The following is a 24,020-nucleotide window of genomic DNA, read 5'->3' as shown; positions in this document are numbered from 1 at the left end:
AGAATCAGCGAGAACGTGCCAACCAGTAAGAGGAGCGCTCTCGCTGATCATATCTATTGCAAACGAATAACATACAACCTATTGGAAATAATAAAAATGATGTTTCTGCTTCCAGTTCATCCGCCATCTCTCCGTGGTCAAGCTTTAAAAATGATGCATTCGAAACGCTATATATCCAAATGTATTGCACGTACAGCGGGGAGGAATATAGTCACCTCAAAGCAACAGTGGGTATGAAATTAACCACATCTTCATCAAGATTTGGAATTTTGCTAACTAGGTGGCACTACGAGTGCAGCACATTTTAAATGACGACGAAACAAGAAATACGGTCTTTTGAGTGTGTTTACGTCCTGGTAGCGTCCAGCATCTCTTGGTAAAGGTCATCACTGCAGCATGGATGCTATTCCCCTGAGTGCTTCTAACGCTTTTTGCAGAGGGGTACATAACAAAAGAAGGTTATTAATGTGCCCACGAAGCACTACAAGAACAGAAGAACATCACACATACTGTAACACCTAAAGAAAACCGTTTTTCTTGTTTTATCTCCATTTTGAAATTGCTGCACTCGTATCAAACCTCGATGAGTTTGTGGTCATTTTCATATATTACTCATTGTTGGCATTTTGGATATATCGTCGGCATCATGCTAAACTAACGAATGTGAAAATTGGCACTTTTTAGGAGAGCCAAAACACTGAATAAGATTTTTTCCCCCACCTGACGCGTTTAGTTATTTTCAATGTTTTAATTTTTATAGATCACTTACGGAGTAAAAAAACTGACCAGTAACCCTTTTTGAATATTACGGCAAACATCGAATTTGAAAAACGCAATTTTTCACATTCTTTAGTTTTAGCATGGTACCGACGATATAATGTTTCGAAAACGAATTATTCATTTGTATTAACCCTGTATTCTAATTACACATGATATTTTAGCTTGCTAACGAATAATTTTGAGTCTGAATTTGAAGATTGTTTAACTTGCCGAAACATCCAAACATTTTAAAGCGGTAAAAAAAATTGATATCATTACTCTAGGTTTGCAGGTATTTCATTTTCGCCCAAGTTTAAAAAAAAAATTTACTAATGAAAAGGTATTTTCTCGTTGTAAATTATTTTTCCCCCTGTATCTAATATAAAACTCTGCTAACCCTCATTCTGGATTTTTCTTTCTTTTCCGAAACTAGAAATAAAAATGCAAGTGTTTGAAGTTGAGCATCACTATTTATTCTTCCAATCATTTCATCCAACCTGCGAATTTTACTCATTGATACTTTTTTTTTTTTTTTGTTGAAGTCAGCTTTGGTAATAAAACAAATAAACTACTATTGAAAGCTCAGAGCTAAAATGGATAGCTTATAAAAACTAATTACTGTGAGCTTAACCCAAAAAAAAAAAGTATCTGCTCCTAATTTTGAATTTTTTTGCCCATTTAAAAAACTGCATGTAAATCGTTCGACATCTTTGTATTATTTTTACGAGGTATTTTTATTTTACTTTTCATTTCACATCATCCTACTTCATTTTATACATTTTCTTAACTTCATGGTTTAATGATTCTGCAATCTCATTCATTGAATTCTATTGATAGTTCACCAAAATTAATTTGATAATTTGTTGTAAATTCAAGATCACACACAGTATATCAAAGATTTTTTTTTAACTGATAAAAAAAAACCTACCTGCCAATCTATGAATGGACACTACTTAACAATCAACAGTGAAATATATTTTTACAGTTAATTATTCTTCATAGTTCTTTATTTTACAAATTATCTGATTGTTATTTTGCAAAATAAAAAAGAAAAGACATTCAAAAAATATTTCAATACAAAATAGCAAATCTTCTACAAGGTTAATATTTTTTACTCTGTTAATCTCTGACAATGTTTTCCTTTATTATGTATATCAAATGTATGTATATATGTGTATATGCTATGTAGATTTAAATTACTCTCATACACGCATTACATGCGCACTGAGCATTATCAGAAAACTAAACAACAAATAGCAAATTTTGAAAAGTTAATATAATGTAAAATTTATAAATTTTAACACTGTTAAAACGCTCTGCGCATTTATCTGAAGTTAGATTGCTGTTACGTTATGTAGTTTAACCAGCACCAGTGGTGTTATTATACAGAGTGGTCGTAATTAAACGAGTGGTTTTCAGAGTGAAAAAGCGATGATAATATTATGGAGTGCCTCGTTACTCAAAATCTTTTTAATGGGTCAAAACCTACATAAATCTCTACAAAATGCAATGCTAAATTCATTGTTCTATTCTTTCCTCTTTTCTTTGTAGTTTTAGATTTTTTTTTCCAAATATTTTAAGTAAACTACTATAAAAGGTTTAAAATATTTTCTTCACCTAAGTTGCTAGCATTTTTTGTAATTACGTATTAAAAATAATAGAAGTGAAAACAAAGGACCAAATTTTGATTCCCCCCGCTCCCTGAAGTCAATGAAAAATAAAGGGTTTTCATGCTAAAATGACCTTTGAATCCGTAGATTTGACATAAATGTAACCCCTTTTGAAAATATGTGTGCCGTACGATTAACAGAACGGGGAGTTCTGGTCTCCTCCCATTCGAATGGAACAACCGTTTGGGGCACCCACGGTTCGGTTCGAGGGTGCCCACCCCCCTTCGAACAAAGGCGCACCCCCCTAAAAATTTCAGAGCCCCCCTTCCAAACGCAAGGACCCCATTAAAAAGAGAAAAATACCTCTCAAAACACACTCGCCCCCCTAAAAATTTCAATGACGCAGTCTGCGCCATGACCTCCCCCCCCCCTAGGTGGGCACCCCTGCTTCATTCATTATCAAGCAAATTTGCAGAGATAATTATGAACAACCAAAGTAGTACGTAGTATTTGTCATATGAACTATTTAGATAAGACAAAAAATAGTAAAATGAGAAATTCACTCGCATTCATACAAATAAGTATTAAAGTCTCTCTGTAATGATGAGAGCACACAGTTAACAACTTTTTCGTCAGAATTGGGAATGCACAGTGGTAGGTTTAATAAATGTATCTCAGAAAAAAAACTTTGGGTAGTCAAGCAAAGTATAAGTTCTAATATGTTAGAAATTGAGAGTAAACGAACACTATCTCTTAAAAAAAAGCATCGGTTGCGAAAAATTTCCTTGATCAAAAAATTGAATTGTCTGAAGACCAGTATTCTGTAGTTCGTTTGTTCTTAATAGCAATGCATCTTCTTCTGATGAGCTGGTCTCGTGTTTCTTCAAATTATTTCTAAGCTTCGTGGTCACAGGGTCCGACGGGATCAATAAGATATGTATTATGTCTTCTAACTTTTTTTTTCTTTTTTTTTTTGTCGAGAAAAATGTTCTTGAAAATAGTTTTCCGATGTTTTTTCTTGACATTTTTATTTCAAGCCTCTTGTGCTACATCAGAAAGCTGTCCTTATTGGTTGAATGGGATATTTAACTATCTGTGGTCCATGAATTAATTATATAGGCACACTAGTTAGCATATAATAATTATGGTTGAACGTGCAATTTTGTTAAACGAAAGGATTTTTTCCCCTTCAAATGCGTCATCATCAAATTACTTGCTCATTGGAAATGAGTTTTAAAATGATTGAAAAACGTTTTATAAGTTCAACGTCTAATTCCGTTGCGTCTAACTATACGGTCAAATTAGTGAAACATCTTCGAGAGATGTTCCCATCATTAGTTGCTCCGGTAATTTGTCACGACGCTTCTGATTGAAAAGTTTTATATTATTATTATTATTTTTACAGGTATTTGAAGCAGAAGAAGAAAAGCTTCTCAGTTTGTCATTTGAATGCCTACAAAAACTCTTGACAATATTCCCAACACTTATTTTACTATCGCCCTTCAAATCCCATAATTTAATAGTTTATAGTCACAAATTTGGTACACCATTCGAATTTTGATCCACACGCAAAATATCAATGTGTGTTTTTTTTTTCTTTTACTAAACTATGGGTTTAGCATAAAATGTACACATAATGATGTAAGACAAACATATTGATGTCACTTAGACAAGCCATTACTCTATACACTGCATCTACAAGGTTTACTATACTAATATATAAAAAAAAAATTCAGAGAACAAAATCTAAATTTGCAATTAAATTGAATAGTAGTCGATGTTGAAAAGAAAAAAAAAACTAAATAAAGCGAGAAAAACTAAATAAGGTGCGATAATTCCCGGGTATAGCTAAGAATGATTTTTTTAACTCTTTTTATTTCAATATACCCAGTGCGTAAAAATATAACTTGGGGAGAACGGGGGCTTGTGGAGAAATTTTTACTGCTCAAATAACTTTTAGTGAAATGGTATAAAATCCTTATATTTTTCATTCGGTACCGAAAGTTTGTTGAAACTAGCTTTAATATAAGAAAGTTAAAAATAATACTAACCGTGGACAACACGATGATAATATAAAATTTTAAATAAAATAGACAACAAACAGTACAAGTCATGTGTCTCTCTTCTAGTAAATCGCAACATAAAAATGCCTACTCATTACTAGTAAAAATTCCAAGTACCAACCATGTGAATTCGACATGGTTAGGCTTAGTAGGTATTTCAATCGTAAAAAAAAAAAGGGGGAGGAGGTCCCAAAAATTAAAATATTGACGTATTTTTACTTCCTTTTACAAAAAAGGAAGTATTGTATTCGCGAAAAAATTTTTACTCAAAAGTCGGCCTTAATTTCTATTTTGCTCACCCCTGAATGAATGTTGAATTTATTTTTCAACCCGACCGCACGTGGATATATGCCTAGGAACGTACAGACACCAGAAATATCCATATTGACGATCCCCGAGTTTATTGCAACGAGTTTTCTCGTGACGTCTGTATGTATGTACCTATGTATGTGCGTATGTGTGTGTGTGTGTATGTCGCATAACTCAAGAACGGAATGTCCTAGAAAGTTGAAATTTGGTACTTAGACTCCTAGTGGGGTCTAGTTGTGCACCTCCCTTTTTGGTTGCATTCAGATGCTCCAAAGGGGATCTTTTGCCCCTTTTTGGGGGGAAATCCTTGTTCATTTCGATGTAAACTCAAGTGGTGTTATAATTTGGCGGACACTTGGCGATATATCGCCAGTCTTTTAGTCGCCAAGTTTTTTCGCCATTTTGGCGACAAATTTAGTGATTTTTTTTTTTTTTAAATCTGATTTCAGTTTGGTCACTGTTGGTGATACTTAGAGTAAACTATTGAATCACATTAAAATTGCCAGTAATGGAGAAAATGACATCAAATTGGAGTAAAAGGAAGTCATGTGATGCACACATCAGCTCGTTTATTTTATGCTACTAGATCATTAGATTGAACACTGTGGGGAGAGGGATTATCTATTCTAGCATTTCACATATCATTTGAGGATCCATTTTTCAGCAGTTTCTGGCAATGATTTCCAGATGAATCCGATTACCACTTGTTTAAGCTTAGCCAACCTGTATTGTACTCTTTCTGAAAGAAAACGGCGTTTCCGTTCAATTCGAGGACAAATATGCAATGAACGCGGGATTAGAAATACAATAATGTTACTTGGATTTCATGTTTCTATTGTCCAAAAACGTAGTTTTTTACCTTGATGTGTTAAATGACTCTATATATTTGTTAATATGACTGCCGTATATTTGTTAGCGATTTTTGTTAAAATGGCTGCCTAATTGATGTACAAAATAAATTGCTGTTTTTAAAATATGAGTACTGGGTGAATAAAAGTGAAATGTTTTTAACAGTTGAACTGTGAAATTAAAAGTTCTTTTCTTACACCAAATATATTGAAAATTAAATAATTAAAAAATATAATGGAAATTAAACATATGTTAATATGTTAAAAACTAAATAATTAAATAAATGAATTTAAAAATTAAACCTGAAAAATGATATTTATATTTGAAGCTTCATCTTTTTTTAATTACATCTGCATAGCTTGTAGATAAAAATGTGTACTACTCGTACTTTCAAGAATACTGTTGTACTATTGTTAAGGAAAATGCACACGAAGAAGTAAAAAAAAAAAAAGTCTCAAAAACATAAAGACAACTAAGAACATGAATAAAAATGGGGTTTATATATATATATATATATATATATATATATATATATATATATATATATATATATATATATATATATATATATATATATATATATATATATAGTCAGGTATTTCCGAGTTACACGAAAAAGTCTTTTTTCTGTGCGAAAATAAAAAATGAGGTATGGATGAAAGATATCCGACGAAAATTCTCAAGTTGATATTTTTAAATAATTACCTTCATTTGATGATAATGTGTCTGGCAATTTTTCTAATGTGCTCCTTCAACCCTTCTTCTTAAATAAACGCTTAAAAGTGCAATGATGATTTTGATGAGCTAGTAAATATCTTTTTCTAAATTGATTGCTTCCGTTGAAAAGGCGAGTTTCAAATTTAGTGCTTTAGTTTCCACTCAATCCCTCGTGATCCGATGTTGACCTCAATTTGTAAACTTCAAAAAATGATTTTGCCAATGCAGATGCTGATTGTTTTCAAGGTTATTCATTTCTAATTCTGACTTGTTAACCAGGGCCCGACAAATTTGTAGGGACTCCCTTGAGTAATATAATCGAAGAAAATGTTGTAGCTCTGCAAGTGCACATATTTCGTACTATTGCATATGCTACAGTAAGGGTACTCTGTGGGGGGAGGCAGGTCCCGATTAAGATATTAGGGGATCCTAGGCCAAACACATTTTCAGGGGGCCCTGTAGTCAAAACTTAAACACAAATATTCATTGCGAGCCAAATATGCGGGCCCTGCCCCAATTGATCAGTAATCAGGCCTTGGGGGAGAGGGATAAACTGCCTAAACGAGAATGCCAGTTTTTATGTCAAAAGCCGCATTGTACTGAGGTGACAAAAGTAATGGTTTAGTTTTATGAAGATATACAGATGGAAAAAAAGCGTCACGTACAAATTGCGTATATTGAAAGCTCATTAATAGGGATTTCATTTTGGGTAGTCAAGTGTTTGAACTCAGATTTGTAGTTGGATTTAGAAGTGTATGATGTTTCATTTGGGAATTCGTTGAGGAACTCAACATTCAGAGATTCTCAGTGTTAAGAGAGTGCCGAAAATACCCAGAAATATAATTCAGGCATAACCTTCCACCATAGACAACGCAGTGGTCTACCACCAACATTTAATGGCCAAAACGACGTGTGAGTAGAATTGTGAGTTAATAAATAAGCCACGTTGCTTAAAATAGCCACTGGAATTAATGTGTGACATACGACGGGCATGTCCGTTAGAACAGAGCAACAAAATTCGGCATTAATGGGCTATGGCAGCAGAAAACCAATTCGAGTGCCTTCAAAGCCAGCATAGCATCTCCTGTATTGCTCCTCCTAGGCGCGTGACCATATCGAATGGAGGGTAAACGAAAGGAAAAATACTTGCTCAATGGAGTTATGGTTTCAGTTGATAAGACTTGATGGAAGAGTGAGTATGACGCAGAGCCCACGAAGCCATGAGCAGAAATTATCAGCAAGGCACTGTGCTACTTGGTGTTGATTCTATAAAGGTGTGGGCTGTTTTTACATGGTTTGGACTAGCTCCTCTGCTAAACAAATGCCTCTGACTGGCTGAAAATTGTTATCTCAGCTAGTTTAAAACCACTAGCAGCCATTTATGAACTTCAGCTACCCAAAGAATGATGGAATTTTTAGGGAGGGCAATGCGCCGTGTCCCCCGGCTACAAACAGTCCCAACTGGCTAGAAAAATATTCTGGATAGCTACAACTAATTATTTTTCTCCCCTATGTCACCCAATATGAATTCCATTCATCATTTAAGGGACATAATTGAGAGATCAGTTAGGGAAAAAAATTCTGTCACGATAACCCTTTCTCAATTATGGACGCCTATAGCAAACAGCGTGACTCAATATTTCTGTTGGGATCTTTTAACAACTTGTTGAGTCCTTGCAACGTCAATTTGTTGCATTTCTCCTAGCAAAATGAGATCCGACACGATATGATAGAAGCTATCCGATGACTTTTGTCACCTCACTCGCTCTCGATTATAAACATCATAATGAACAAATATAAATCCTATTATGGTATGATATTTTATAAGTTCTATAATTTTGAATCCTAAGATTGGGAGGCCTATTCATGGCCTATTAGTAAATCAGGCTCTGCTGATTGCTAACAAAGCTGACGAAAATGGTAAAATTGCTGTTCTTAACATCATTTTACGTATGGTCGTAAAACTAAAGACATGATCAGTGGCGGATCCACAGGGGGGGGGGGGCGATTGGGGCGATCCCCTCCAAAAAGGTTGTAAATCCGAATAAATTGCGGGAGAAGGTCACCAAACTCTCCGCCCCTCCCCCTCCCCCCAACGCATTACAAAAAATCACCTACAACGTATTTTTACGACTTTAAATCCAAAATATTTCCAGGGAAGAGTACCTGAACTCATTCTTGCCAATGTCATCGAAGATCATCAAAAATTTTGAATTTTTGGAGCTTCAATTTCGAAAAAATCGCTGAGGAAGATTTTTCTGAATCCCATACGTTTTTAAGACTCCAATTCCAAAAAACTTCCGGAGGAGGACAACAAAACCTCATCTCTTCCTAACATCACTAAAAAATTTTGAACTAAGTTTTTGAAAATTGAATATCAACATATTTCGGGGAGGGGCGCATCCAAAAAACTGTTCTAGAAGGGCTTTTTGAAATCGAAAAATATATTTTTCTTTGTTTCATCTCCATTTAATAATGCGAAAATATTTTTCAATTCATTAAACAAATAGTTTCTGAGGCTTAATATTTATTCATTTATTTCATTTATTCTAAAATAACCAACTCGCATATTGATATCACAATTACTATGAAACGAAGAAAAGGGGGGATGCATGAACATGCGCAATACAGTTTTAATTACCTTTATTTTAATCTTATATTCATTTTTCGTGAGGTCATTCAAGAAATCATCTTTTTATAGATCAATGTCTTTATGAATGTCAAATGCTAGCTAATAACAGTTTCGATCTTTCAATGAGAATTTGGAGGGAGCCACAGAAAATAAAGTGTGGTAGGCTTCCTCTCTCTACGAAAAAATTTCTCTAAAAAGGATTTCTGCAGCGCCAGAAGTGCTGATGAGCATAATTTCTTTTTGTGCTGTATTAGGACCATTTTAACAATCTTATAAAAGTAGGGGCTCATAACGAAAAATTACTTGTGTATTTTAGAATTGGAAAGTGATATGTGACAATTTTCCGATCAATAAGCAGTAAAATATTTCGTTCAAATCTACCTTGAATAGAAAATTTTAAGTACTGTTTTCCCCACCTTGATTTTGGGGGGGGGGGGGGGATGAATGAATGTTTTGTAGTTCTGGGAGGGGTTTTAACCCCAAACCCCTCCCGTAGCTGCGCCACTGTTTCCAAGAGAGTTTTAAACCTCATCCTTAATGCCTTCAATTACGTTTTCAGAACTTCAATTTCGAAAAAATCCGGGGGAGAACCCCCGAGCCTTGCCCTAACATCAATGAAAAACCACTAACATTGCGTTTTTTGAAGCTTCAATATCGAAAAGTTGAGGGACAGCTCCTGACCCCATCCCTTCCCTTAAGGCTACCAAAGATGGCCAACCAACACATTTTTAAGGCTCCTATTTCGAATAATTTCCAAAGGAAAGTTCCAAACTATGTATCTTCCCCCAACGTCATAAAAGATGGCTTATAATTGCGTTTTCAGGACTTCAATTTCGAAAAATTTCCGGAGAGGAATCCCCATGCCGCTCTTTCTTCATATTTCAACATCATTCAAAGATCAATTTAAAATTGCGTTTTTGGAACTTTTTCATCGAAACATATCTGGGGAAAAGTTATGAACCCCATGTCTTCTGTTACATCATCAAAGGTGGTAGGTGGCCTATACAATTGCGTTTTTAAGACTTCAATTTCGGAACTTTTTTCCGGGGGAAAGTCCCCGAGGCCCCTGGTTTTTAGCATGACTAAAGATATCTAAAATTACGTTTTCGAAACTCTAATATCAAAACACGACTGGGGAAAATTCTTCAAACACTTTGAATATTCAAAAAAAAAAAAACCGCTTCATGTTTCAATTTCGTTTTAGAAATTTTATTTTCATTAGTACCCTCCCCCCCCCCCTCCTGTAATGCATTACTTAATCGCCCCTCCCAACAGGATTGTCTAGAACCGCCACTGGACATGATATGTGTGTCAGAACCACGTCATTTACACATTTTCATAGTTAGTACGGATTTGAAAGTTTAGGTGACTTCACTGCAAGCTTCTAGGGTTCCTTATAATTATTTGTTTGTGAAATCCCAGCTTAAATAATCATGAATGATTCAACATTTTACAATCAAATTCACACACACACATACATAACATGGGTGGCTGGTACACCAAAAAAGTGGGGAGGGGGGAACAAAAGAGTGTGACGGTTTAGGGGGCATGTCCCTGAAGTTGTTCTTTTGCTTCTTCTGTAGAATGGGGTTGTACATTAAAGACTTTTAACATTTATGATTCTATGACTTCCAAAAAATGTGGAACATGGCCTCAAAAATCGGGACGGATGACCACCGCAGACTTCCAATTCAAAGTTCCATTTTTATGAAATAAGACGAGACAAGTTCATTTATTTGGAATTTTTAGTTGTTACTTTGTTGGAAAAATTCAATACACCCAGTAAAAAAAATTTTTATTAGAACTTGTTTGTTTACCTTAATTTCATAACTGTCAGTACATCAACCAAAAGATTGTTGGTGTTGGTGAATGCTATAAGATGAAGTTCCTGTTGAAGTGGAAATTATTCTTTAAAAAATCAGTGTTCACAGTAGAATTGAATTAAAAATAAAATCTTAGAAGGTTTTGTTACAAATAAGTCAATATTACTAGAATTGTTAGAATTTCCAGTTGGATATCTTGAATATAATCTAGTCTTAATGTAGTAAGGAGAATGACTTTAAACAGAATAATAATAATATTAAAGCCCTACATACCAAACGCGAAATTTCTGTTATGGAAGACAGTGGGTTAACCAATATCGAAAACCCACAGCAATTTCTGTTACAAAGATATTGAACGTCAAAGTATCCTGTTAGCAGGGCCGCGCCAAGCATGATTTGCGCCGTCGTGCAAATGTCTTTCGTGCTCCTTTATGCTCTGGCGTTCGAGAAAAATATAGTTCACACCTGGAGAGAGGTTTTGTAGACAAATATAAAATGAAAAAAAAAAGGCATTTAATTTATACAAAAAATAATGTGTGAATATTTAATTTCGCAATATGGTGTACGTTTTGACTTCATATTTCGAAATTATTCCGAGCTGAGCAGCTCCTCTGATGTGCTAATATAATGCCTTTTGGAAGAAGAAAATATTTTAACATCTATGTGTTCACACTATCTATCCAATCTCTAAGTGATGAACAATTAATAAAACTTTTATGCTTGTCAAAACATGACAACAGGAGCAGTGGCGCAACTAGAAAATAGTTTTAGGGGGGCACAAATTGAAAAAAAAATCTCTTTTAATAAGAGGGCTACGAGGGTTCTCCCCGGAAAAATTAACGGTCAATTTTAAACGGTCTTTGGTGATGTTATGGGGGAAAAGGATACAAGGGATTCCGCGAAAATATATAGAAGTTGAAGCCTGAAAACGTGATTATAGGCCATATTTATTGACGTTAGAATATGGGATGGAATGGAACTCTGCGATTCTACCAAATCGTTTTTTTTTTTTTTTTTTTTGTGAAGATTAGATATAAATCAATTCCTTTTCTCCCCTCCAATTTTTCGAAATTGAACTTCCAAAAACGCAATTGTAGACGACTTTGAAGATTTTTACGCTAATGAAATTCTGGAGATCCCTCCTAGAAAATTTTTCAAAATTAACGTCCTAAAAACCCAAGCAGTATTCTATGATATTAGGAAAAGTGGTTCGGAGGCTATTCTAACTTAAATTTTTCGTAAGTCATGTTTGAAAAACCTAACTTTTGATGATATTTAAGGAAGGAGGTTCGGAGGCCCTTGCCCGAATATTTTCTGAAATTGAACTCTTAAATACGTGATTGTATGACCATATTTAGTAACATTAGGGCCGGCAAATCTTTCAAAATTGAAGCTCTAAAAACACAATTTTAAGTGATTTTCGAACGGAGTTTCAAGCGATGTTATTTCGTATTTGGGAGTTTTCGTGAAATTTTGCGGAGCTAAAGATCTGGAAACGAAATTTGAGTCTTTTGGCGGGGGGGGGATTCGGCGGGGTGGCGTTTTGAAAACTTTTTGATTTTTAGGCGAACTAGAAAAAAGAAAAATAATAAGGAAAAGAAAAAAGAAATAGGACGGAAATGGATTAGCTGACTAATTAGCTGAAACCAGTGAGAATTTTTAACTCAGAGATTTATTTTTAAAAGAAATTAAAGTTTTACCCCAACATCATTACTTTTTCCTTATTGAAATCACTTTGTTTTCCAAAGACAAGTTTTTTCACCCTTCAATAGTAAATATTTTTGAAAAACATTCAACTAAGCAGGGGAGGGGAACGGGGCGGTGCAAACAGAGGGGTGCCCTATGTATCCCTACCCCCTTCTGGTTGCGCCACGGAATAGTAGGGTATTGATTATATTTCTAAATTGAAGGATAATATTGTAGAGAATATTCCACTTTAAAATCTGAAACTGAAACTTGCCGGTAAAACAAATAATTCTGAAGTACGAATCGTTAAAAAGGCATTTAATTTAATATCTAAAACAAACACATTGTCCAAAGCTCATTTTTAAATGTAATACACAAATAGTTGAAGAAAAGGGGGTAGAGGAATTGAGTAATTATGGTCAAGTCGTAACTTTTCGGAACTAAAAAGGTTATCTAAATTATTGTCTACAATATATGCATTTTACGCACTAAGTAAATAATATGCAAATGTGCTTACCGTATTCTTTAATGTATGATAATATGATGCAGTGGATTTACCACGAACCACGAACAATAGTTAAAAATCTCAAAAAGACATATTGCATGAATTATAGTATGTCATATTCACCGCAAGAACCAAATTGGGGAATAGCAAATTTCTTGCGCTATGCTCAACCTTGTGAAATTATTGACATACCGAAATAACATTTATGGCTCCACACAGGCCCGTGTCCAGATTTTCATAAAGGGAGGGGTTTTAATCTTACCAGTAGCGGGGGGGGGAGAATTCAACCCCCTTACAACTTTTATTTTTACGACAAATTGCCGATCCCAGTATGGCGTTTATTCACATGTAAGGACTGCTGTATTCTTGAAGGATACCTCTAGCTGTACAAGTTACCAAAGTATTCCTTCGTTTCACAGATTCGCTTTAATCAAACTTTGCTTGCTTCTTTTTAATTAAATCTGTTTACTATGTAGTATACAAGGACGTAGCCAAGGGGTGGGTCCATGGGGTCCGGACCCCCCCCCCCCTTCCCGAAAGACCCCTCTCCTTTTTTCTCAGTTGTTCCATCTCGCATCAACAAAATTTTTCCGAAAGGTAATGAGTTTATAAAAAGCAGCATTCTCTCTCCTTAAATATTCCCAGTAATCGGCAATTTTCTCAGCGCTTGAGTCAATTCAGAACACGAGAACCTCGTGCAACATCCGCAGGTTCCCAATTTTCGTCTGCTTTTTGCTGTCACCTACTCCGTCCGAAACGGGGAAATGTCCCTTTCGACTTTCAAACCAGCTGGGTCCTGTGACCTTGAAATTCAGCCCCTCTCTTTGGTCCATCAAATTGCCATTGGCAAAGTAAAAACAAGCATTTATTGCCACTTCCGCCGTATCCCACAGTCTCATATTGGCGTGGTTTTCTTTATTTCTTTCTCTTTTCTTTTTGGATTTTCGTGGATTTCGTAGACGCATGTTGTACGAAAGACAGCCTGAGTGAGGTGCGTTCCTGGTGAATCAGTAATTGAATTCCGATTCTTTTCTGTTTTAACACGCAGTTTTTATCTATGTCATACTTATATATCTTAAACAAAATTGTATGCAAAAGAAAATTAAGTTCCCCAGTAGCACAACAATTTTGGCCAATATCGGTCGAGTATTGGCCAAACCTGGCATGCGTCGCCGTATGTCGGACGATTTTACCCGATTTTGGCCAATACTGGGCAGTATTGGCATCCCGATACTGAAAAAGTGAAAAGGCTTTATAAAACGTTTTTTAAAAGGAAATTTTGTGTTTAACATAAAGGTAGAACTGTTCTAAGACTTTTTCCAGTAAATTTGGTATTTGAAACTTCTGATTAAAGAAACTGACAGACCTCGCTATTGGCCGATCTAGTCCAATACTGTATAGGCTTGGCCAACTGATACTGGTCAAATCAGAAAAACTTAATCAGCGGTTACTTTTCAGAACATTTCGAAATTTCCTCCCAAAAGAATAGCATGAATAACAGACATTTTGACGAAATTTAGCACTGCAAAAGTATATTTGGAAATTTACGCTTCCTGTCTAATGTCCAATGCTGTCCGATACTCAGCAACATTGGCCACCTCAATTATTTAAGTGCATTCAAAACAGTTTTCTTGCAAAGCATTTTGAAATTTAATGCGTGGGTACAATTGGGAGAAGTTATTTTCCAATAACTTCGGAACCTATCATCCAGATAAAGTAATCTACGGTTTTCGCTTCATCCAACATTTGCCGATCTTATCCGATTCTATGCAATATTGGCATTCTGAATTAAAATATTACTTTTAAAATAGTTTTTTTAGTGAATATTTTGTTCTGTAATGTGTTGATAATAATGTGAAAAATGATACTGAAATAATTTAGGAATCTATTATCCACAAAAACGAAACGTAAGGAGGTTCGGTTCTGCCGACATTGGCCGAGCGCATCCGATGCTGCGCTGTATTGGTATTCTGAATTAGAAAATTACGTTTAAAACATATTTTTTGCAAGACATTATAAATTTTTATACGTAGGTACAATGAAAAAAAGTCATTTTACAATAATTTATCGATCTATAATACACGATACCAAAGTGTACAGCGTTTATCTTCTGCCGACATTATCCGATCGCATCCGATACTGTGCTGTATTGACAGTCTGAATTAGAAAATTACTTTTAAAACATATTTGTTGAAAGGCATTTTGAATTTTAATGTGTAGGTTCAATCAAAAAAAGTCATTTTACAATAATTTATCGACTTATATAATCCACGATACAATGTACGGCGTTACACTTCTGTCGACATTGGCCGATCGTATCCAATACTATGCTGTATTGACATTCTGAATTAGAAAATTACTTTTAAAACAGACTTTTTGCAAGACATTTTGAATTTTAATACGTAGGTACGATAAAAAAAAGTCATTTTACAATAATTTATCGATCTATAATACACGATACTGAAATGTACGGCGTTTTTATCTTCTGCCGACATTAGCCGATCGCATCCGATACTGTGCTGTATTGGTATTCTGAATTAGAGAATTACATTCAAAATAGTTTTCCTATGTTTGCTGCTTCTAATAAGTGGATAAAATTGAGAAAAATTATTCTGAAATAATTTAGGAAACTATTGTCCCCGTTAAAGAAATGTATGGAATTTCGCTTTTGCCGACATTAGCCGATTCCATTCGATATTGTGCTGTACAGCCAGCGCTCTCTGATGACGCATGCGCAGAGCCGGGAGTTCTCTCGCTTCGCTCCGTCGAAGGACGCCATTGCTGTTATTTGCTTAACTCGTTCTGTGGGTAAGTTTGAAATCGTTTTGTATATTGATATTGAATATAATTGCAAATTTCTTTAAACTAGAATTTGAAATGTGTTATACTTTTTGCATCCACTCTTTGTTCAATACACATAGTGTTCTGAATACCCGAAAAAGCTTCCAAATTTGCTTGTGCTGAGTTTGTGATTGTTTTATGATGTCAATAGCGTGGGGGGAGGCATTTCAATTAAAACTTTTTAGCATGTGCTATCCTTTATTATAAGTCGTTCCGTTTCACGTTTTGAGAATCGAGCAATATTAACGTTATCGCTAACACTTACAAAAAAAAAAAAAAAAAAGACGCCCGAAGTTTTGCTTTGTTTTATCTTCTTATCTTGCAGAGAATTCATATAGTATAGGGAAATTGCATTTTAGGCTGTTTTCAGGCATCGAGCAAGATAAAAACATATAAATATTCTTTTTTTTTTCCCTTAAAAATTCTTCCCGTGCTCTTGAAAAAATAAGTTAGAATAATTGTCATTTACTGTCGAGTATAACGCTTTTTTGGTAGGCAATATAAGTAATTAATTTATGTCAACAACCAGTTAATATATTTAACAATTCAGTTTTGAATCAGATATGTACAATTTCTGAACATTTTGAGGCTGCGAGGAAAAAAGATGGAAACTTTGATTCTTTACTAACATTTTTTTTTTAAACAGTGATGTTTTGATGAAAATAATTTCATGAATTCACAAATATTTTCAATATTAGTAGGGGAATAATGAGAGTTCTGCAACAGGAGGCGGTGGCGCTAGTATGCATCTACAATCCGCCTCCCCCTCCCACTCTTCCTCCCACCGCCTCCTCCGCTTCCTCCCCACCCCCTCCCGACCTTGGGGTTGACCCTCCCCACGACCGGGGCCGCCGCGAGAACCCGTAGAAGGTGACGAGGGTTTTTCCCGCGTTTTAGATATTTTTCCCGCGTTTTCGGACTTAGAATATTTTGAACTTGTTGTCATGGTATCCACAAAGTTTTTACTTTTTGGATGGCGAGTTTCGGTTTTGGAATGGCAACACTTGTTGTCATGACAACCAGAGTTTTTAGTTTTCGGTTGGCAACACCTGTTGCTATGCTTTAACTTATGCTATGTTTAACGTCGGTGGCGCCATCTATTGAGATATTTCCGGACTTTGAATAATTTCGACGAATGGTTGTCAAGACAACCAAAGTTTCGCGAATTTAATTATTTTTATTTTTACAGAGTGTCGCTGCTGGGAATCGAACACACGATCTCCAAAAGGTCTTAGTAGCTGTCAGATTTAGACACGCGCAAACTGACCAAGCTACTAAGACCTGAGTGTAAGCACGTTAATTATCATCTCAATATAATTTTCACATGAGGTAAATGCACATGGCGCCATCTATCGTGACTTTGAGTATTTTTTTCTGGACTTTGAATAATTTCGACGAATGGTTGTCAAGACAACCAAAGTTTCGCGAATTTAATTATTTTTTGATTATTTCAATGCTTTATGAACTTGGATTATTTTTTCATGAATTTGATTATTCATTTTAGAGTTCGAATATTTTTTAACATTCAGATCTTAGACTAATTCGACGTCTTTCGTTCTTTTGATTATTTTCGAGCGTTTTCAAACTTTAAATATTTTTCACAAAACTTTTTTTTTTTTCATGCATTTTTGGACTAGAAATTTTTTCACATCCATACATTTAGGATTTCGATTATTTTTTCTAGTTAGGTCTTTGACTATTTTAAAGCTCTTTTGTCTATTTTTAGCAATTTGTAGACTTAGTTTATTTTTATACCTTTTGATTTCTAATTACTTTTTCATCTTTTATTCATTTACAAGTGTAATCGACTTTATCATTTTTCCAACTTAAACTATTTTTTTCATCATTTAGGAGTTCAATTGTATTTTCATACATATTTACACTTAAAATATTTTTCGAATTTTGATTTTCTTTTTCATGCATTTCAAACTTTATCATTTTTACAACTTTGGTTCTTTGCACGAATTTCAAAACTTGCAATCAATTTACTCTTAGTAGTAATTAACACTTATCATTAACAAATTTTCACGAATTTTAAAAATCAACTTAATTAATTTTTTCCAGTAAGCAAATTTCGCACTCAAGTTACATTTCATCACTACATATGCTTTTCAAGAGATTCATTTAATTTATCACATTTTATTTAATCAACTCCAATAATTATTTTTTGATTAGTATTTAACTTAGTCATTTCATCGCATAGTATTTTACTTTATTATTTTTTTTCATACAAGCACTCTTGTTAGAATAAAACAAAATTTTCATGAATTTGAATCACTTTGACTATTTCATTTTCCCAATAATATTTTATTTTACTTTAACATATTCTCACGCGTTTTACTATTTATCATTCATTTACCAAAGTGATGAAAAATGTTCCCGCTATTATATTCAAAATACAACTCTTTCAATATAGTTATTTTCCAAGACGAAAGTTAACAAGTTTTTCTAAATTATTACTTTACAGCCAACTAATTTCATTAACAGAGTTTTCAATACAATTTATAAATTTCAGTTTTATTTATTAATTTTTCATTCGCATGCAAATAAATTCAAAGTCGCAAATTTCATTCAAGTCGGCTTCAATTTTGTATAACTGAAGAAGCTTCCAACAAAACACTCCCACATCACAACCAAGACTTACAAAAGATATTTTTACAAAATTTCAAATCATTTCAAGAATATACACACTCATAGAAAATCCCCAACAAAATAAAATAAAAAGTTGGCTTAACACAATTTTAGACCTATCATAAGTACTATATTTGCTCCTTTTAAAGAATTTTCATTAAACTTCGAATTAATTTAATGCTAGTTCATGATCAACATAAACAGATAGGAACAGACACACAATCTTCGTGAAAAAAAAAAAAAACCCCGGAAACAATAGTAAATTTATCATACGAAGAAAAAAATATTTTAAAGTCAAAAATCCAACCTTTGTAGGAAAAGACTCCTCCAATACTTATGCATTGATGCATTATTGAAGATAATGAATAATATTACAAAATATGCGTCGATTTTAAATTTAACAACGGCATAAAATGTAATATTATCCAAACTTCATTTCCATGCCTTCCTAGAATGTTCTGACTGCAACCAACACTCTCTTCGCTAAGCGTCCATCCACATCGAAAGCACAATGGATAATGAAAGATGAAACATAGGCTTATCTCAGATTTTATCTTATCATAGTGAGTCATGGAATTCACGTGGTAAGATTTCAACTCAATACTAACGGCTGTAAACACATGTGACCTCTTATATCGCTGATAAATGTTAGATATCACAACAAAACCATTTGTAATAATCTTATCGCCCAAAAACTTAATTAAAGAAGATACATCGATTTAAATCTTTATTTGAAACTAATTTCCTAATTAATTTCAAAACCACTGTCGACGATTTATTTATTTTTTATTTTTTCCCGAACTTGAACTGTCTACAAAGTTATTCTATTCTATTCGTTTCTCATGCACACACACACACACACACACACACACACACACACACACACACACACACACACACTTAAAGACTGAATTTTTTCTATTCGCAATCATTCCACCATAACATTTTACATTTTCAAAAAGACCATAGTTATTACTTTTTTAAACTGAGTTGTTTTCCAATGATTATTTCACTGTGGAGATTATTTTCAGTGCGTTCTTATTCTTTTAATAGTTTTCACCAATTAAGCATTACAATTATTTATTCTTCCAAAAACATAGCGATTTTCACATTTCCAAAAAATATTTCTAGTGATTTTATTTTTACAACAGCGAATTCAATTTCCTTAGAAATTTTCGAATGTATTTTGTCATATTAAAACGAATGCATTATTCAAGTTATACATATGTACATGGTGTAGCAATCAACCTTGAATGAATAATTGCAGGTCTTAACATATAAAAAAAATTTCAACTTGTAAGAATATTTCTTTTTTTTTTTTGTTTCAAAACAATATTTTTTCAAACTTGTAATATTTTTCTACTTAGAAAATGAAATCAAATATTTTTTTTTCTTCAATTATATAAAATGTTTTTAAGAATTAATTTCTCAAACTTGTAATGTATTTCCACTAATTAAAAAAAATCAATTTTTTTTTTCAATCATATAAAAATAAATTTTTAATCTTACAAAAATAATTTTTTCCGCAAAAATATTTTTTTCAAAACAAAAAATAATATTTTTATAACATATTATTTTTTTTTCTTTTCAACCTTTTTTCACAAAACTATTTTTTTTTTTTTTTTCATTTTTTTTTTTTCAAATTTACAAAAATAAATTTAATCAACTGAATCTTTAAACAGAATGATTTAATTAATTTTAAAACTAGCAATCACTTTACTTTTTGTATTAATAACAACTATTGTTAATCCATTTACTCTTTGCACTCTCAGTATTAATTAGCACACATGCATTACAAATAATAGTAATGTTTAAGATACTTATAAATCATTCACTCAAGCTTTCAAATATCCAATTATCATGTTATTGTTCAATCATGTGAGGGAACTTGTAATGAAACTTTACTCATCAATCGAAATTATAAGCGAAAATATCACATTTTTAGCAATTAATATAATCATACAATTAACTTTGAATTTAAGAAAATTAAAAACTCTTATACACTTAGTAACACATCGGTCGAAATGGTTTACGATCAGGTGAGTGTCTTTTATCAATTGAGAGAACAACATAGTTGAGAAAGAGCGCTCACATTTCATATTAGAATTTATAAGTCTTTAAGGTATTTCTCCAATATTGAATGCAGTATTAATACGTATGAATTTCAACATGTGAATGTGACTGTATATTATTTTTCAACACATTAACTTGTTTAAGGTTCACTATCATAATTTTCAACTTTTTCTTAACATATGTTGAAATATTTTATGTGTGTCAATCTATTGAAATATCACAAAAATCATATTCTCACTCAAACTTTATTACAATACCATACAGTGAAACAAACAAAATACAGCCATTCTAAAGCTTGCTTACAAGAAAACGCATGTAGAAATATATGAAAGATTAATTTCAAAGCACAAATCATCAACTATATACAACGCAAAGCAATAAAACAAGTTTAACTGCCTTAAAGGATAACAGATACATTTTGAAGGATAGAGGTAATTCATTTATAAAACTTATTAATTTACTACTTAGCTAAAGGTGCGTATTTCGCAGTCTGAACTTCCACATTGACAATATGATCCAACGCCCACCCAGATCCAAGTTGTATAAACACCTCTAAGGCGTTTTCAACCTGACCAATAGCATCATTCAAATGTTCTAAGATAGTGTCCTTAACAAGTTCTATTCGCATTACACTTCTAAAATAAGAAGTAATCAAATTATCATCATCATCATTATCATTATCACCAACATGACGACTCAGCACTGCCTTCATTACTATGCACCATTTAATGCTTCGTTTTTCATCTATTTCATCCTCCAATATTTGAATAATTTGGGGTCTTAACTCATCAAAACACATTTTTATGTCTTGAGAATTTTGAGGAGCAGGTGTTACAAACTCCGTAGCAAAAACACCGAATGTAGTTTGTCGAGTAGGTTTTAATCTCTTTGGGACATGAGTTTTCACTGTAACTTGCTTCACTGCACTATGCATAACACGAACGTGATGCAAAAGGGTAGATTTACTAGCAAGCACTTTTTCCGCACTGATCACATGTATAGCTTCGTCCATGTATCAGGATATGCCTTTTCAAACTATCCTCTCGTTTAAACTTTCTGTCACATTTCGAACATGCAAAGGTGGTAGTAGAATTATGAATCTTCAAATGACGATTCAAAGCAGATTTCCACTTGAATGACTTTCCACATTCTTGACATATGAATGAGGGACCATGCTCCTTAATATGTAGATTCAAATGCTTTCTTTCATCGAATAGCATGTCGCACTTTTCACATCTATAAGACTTCTTTCTAGAATGTATCTTTTGATGACTTCTCAAAGTAGACTCACGCCCAAAGGAAGCATTACATTTCATACAACAAAATGGTTTCATTCCTGAATGAGTCTTAAGATGTTGATTCAAATTTGAATTTGAACTAAATTGCTTCCCACATGAAGCACATACCTGTAAAAGATATAAAGGAAAAATAAATCAAAAATTATCAGAAACTTTTTTTATTTAAGTCAATTCTATCATTGAAAATAGCATTTAAAACACTAGCACATATGAAGTTTCGTGCTATATACTTTCTCAACATCATTTCATCATCTAAATTTAAACTCAAATGAAATGTAAATAAATACATAAAACGTGAAAACAAAACTCCTGTTTACATCATATTCAATTCTTTTAATAACACAAGAATCCGAAAGTTGAAATTTTATAAAAGTTCATTTAAAAATACAGCACACAATATCGTTTACTGTTCCGCTACCAAAATTCAGCATGTACAATTTTTCCACTAAACTAACAAGCTTCTTTAGAATATTAAAGTAAGATGCTTATCAAATAAGCGCAAACCTTCAAGTAAGCACATTCTATGAAAATATTAATCAATTTTCATGAAATGAATATTTCGTACTCACACTTTTGAAATAGAAAAATTGATGAAATCTTTACCCAAAATCATTTATTATATTATTTTCATACTGCTTGAGCCCTCAAATATTTCAACAAAAGAATTATCACATAACACACTCAAAAATAAATACTTACATGTGATGATAAAACATCTTCACGACTCACACCACCATCAACAATATTCGAGTTTTCCCTATGATTTTCCATTAGAAAAGCTCTAAAGAAATTCGAAACACCAAGTTAAAATTTTCAGCTGTTCGAAAAAGTTTTTCGATAGAAGTTAACTCCAGCACAGAAAACCTCCCGTCACGATCGGAATGGAATCCAAACCACCAAATGATCTTTCGAAGTAACCACATCAAATTTATACTTTCGAAGGATGCGTTAAACAAAAAGGTGAAATTATCAACCAATGAGAATGCTAAATGAAATGGATGAGAGAACCAATGAGCTTAATGCATCCTTCGAAAGTATAAATTTGATGTGGTTACTTCGAAAGATCATTTGGTGGTTTGGATTCCATTCCGATCGTGACGGGAGGTTTTCTGTGCTGGAGTTAACTTCTATCGAAAAACTTTTTCGAACAGCTGAAAATTTTAACTTGGTGTTTCGAATTTCTTTAGAGCTTTTCTAATGGAAAATCATAGGGAAAACTCGAATATTGTTGATGGTGGTGTGAGTCGTGAAGATGTTTTATCATCACATGTAAGTATTTATTTTTGAGTGTGTTATGTGATAATTCTTTTGTTGAAATATTTGAGGGCTCAAGCAGTATGAAAATAATATAATAAATGATTTTGGGTAAAGATTTCATCAATTTTTCTATTTCAAAAGTGTGAGTACGAAATATTCATTTCATGAAAATTGATTAATATTTTCATAGAATGTGCTTACTTGAAGGTTTGCGCTTATTTGATAAGCATCTTACTTTAATATTCTAAAGAAGCTTGTTAGTTTAGTGGAAAAATTGTACATGCTGAATTTTGGTAGCGGAACAGTAAACGATATTGTGTGCTGTATTTTTAAATGAACTTTTATAAAATTTCAACTTTCGGATTCTTGTGTTATTAAAAGAATTGAATATGATGTAAACAGGAGTTTTGTTTTCACGTTTTATGTATTTATTTACATTTCATTTGAGTTTAAATTTAGATGATGAAATGATGTTGAGAAAGTATATAGCACGAAACTTCATATGTGCTAGTGTTTTAAATGCTATTTTCAATGATAGAATTGACTTAAATAAAAAAAGTTTCTGATAATTTTTGATTTATTTTTCCTTTATATCTTTTACAGGTATGTGCTTCATGTGGGAAGCAATTTAGTTCAAATTCAAATTTGAATCAACATCTTAAGACTCATTCAGGAATGAAACCATTTTGTTGTATGAAATGTAATGCTTCCTTTGGGCGTGAGTCTACTTTGAGAAGTCATCAAAAGATACATTCTAGAAAGAAGTCTTATAGATGTGAAAAGTGCGACATGCTATTCGATGAAAGAAAGCATTTGAATCTACATATTAAGGAGCATGGTCCCTCATTCATATGTCAAGAATGTGGAAAGTCATTCAAGTGGAAATCTGCTTTGAATCGTCATTTGAAGATTCATAATTCTACTACCACCTTTGCATGTTCGAAATGTGACAGAAAGTTTAAACGAG

This window comes from Uloborus diversus, chromosome 3 (assembly GCF_026930045.1).
Source record: "Uloborus diversus isolate 005 chromosome 3, Udiv.v.3.1, whole genome shotgun sequence".
NCBI classification, from domain to species: domain Eukaryota; kingdom Metazoa; phylum Arthropoda; class Arachnida; order Araneae; family Uloboridae; genus Uloborus; species Uloborus diversus.
The sequence above is the reverse complement of the archived record's forward strand: the minus strand, read 5'-3'. Positions refer to the sequence as shown.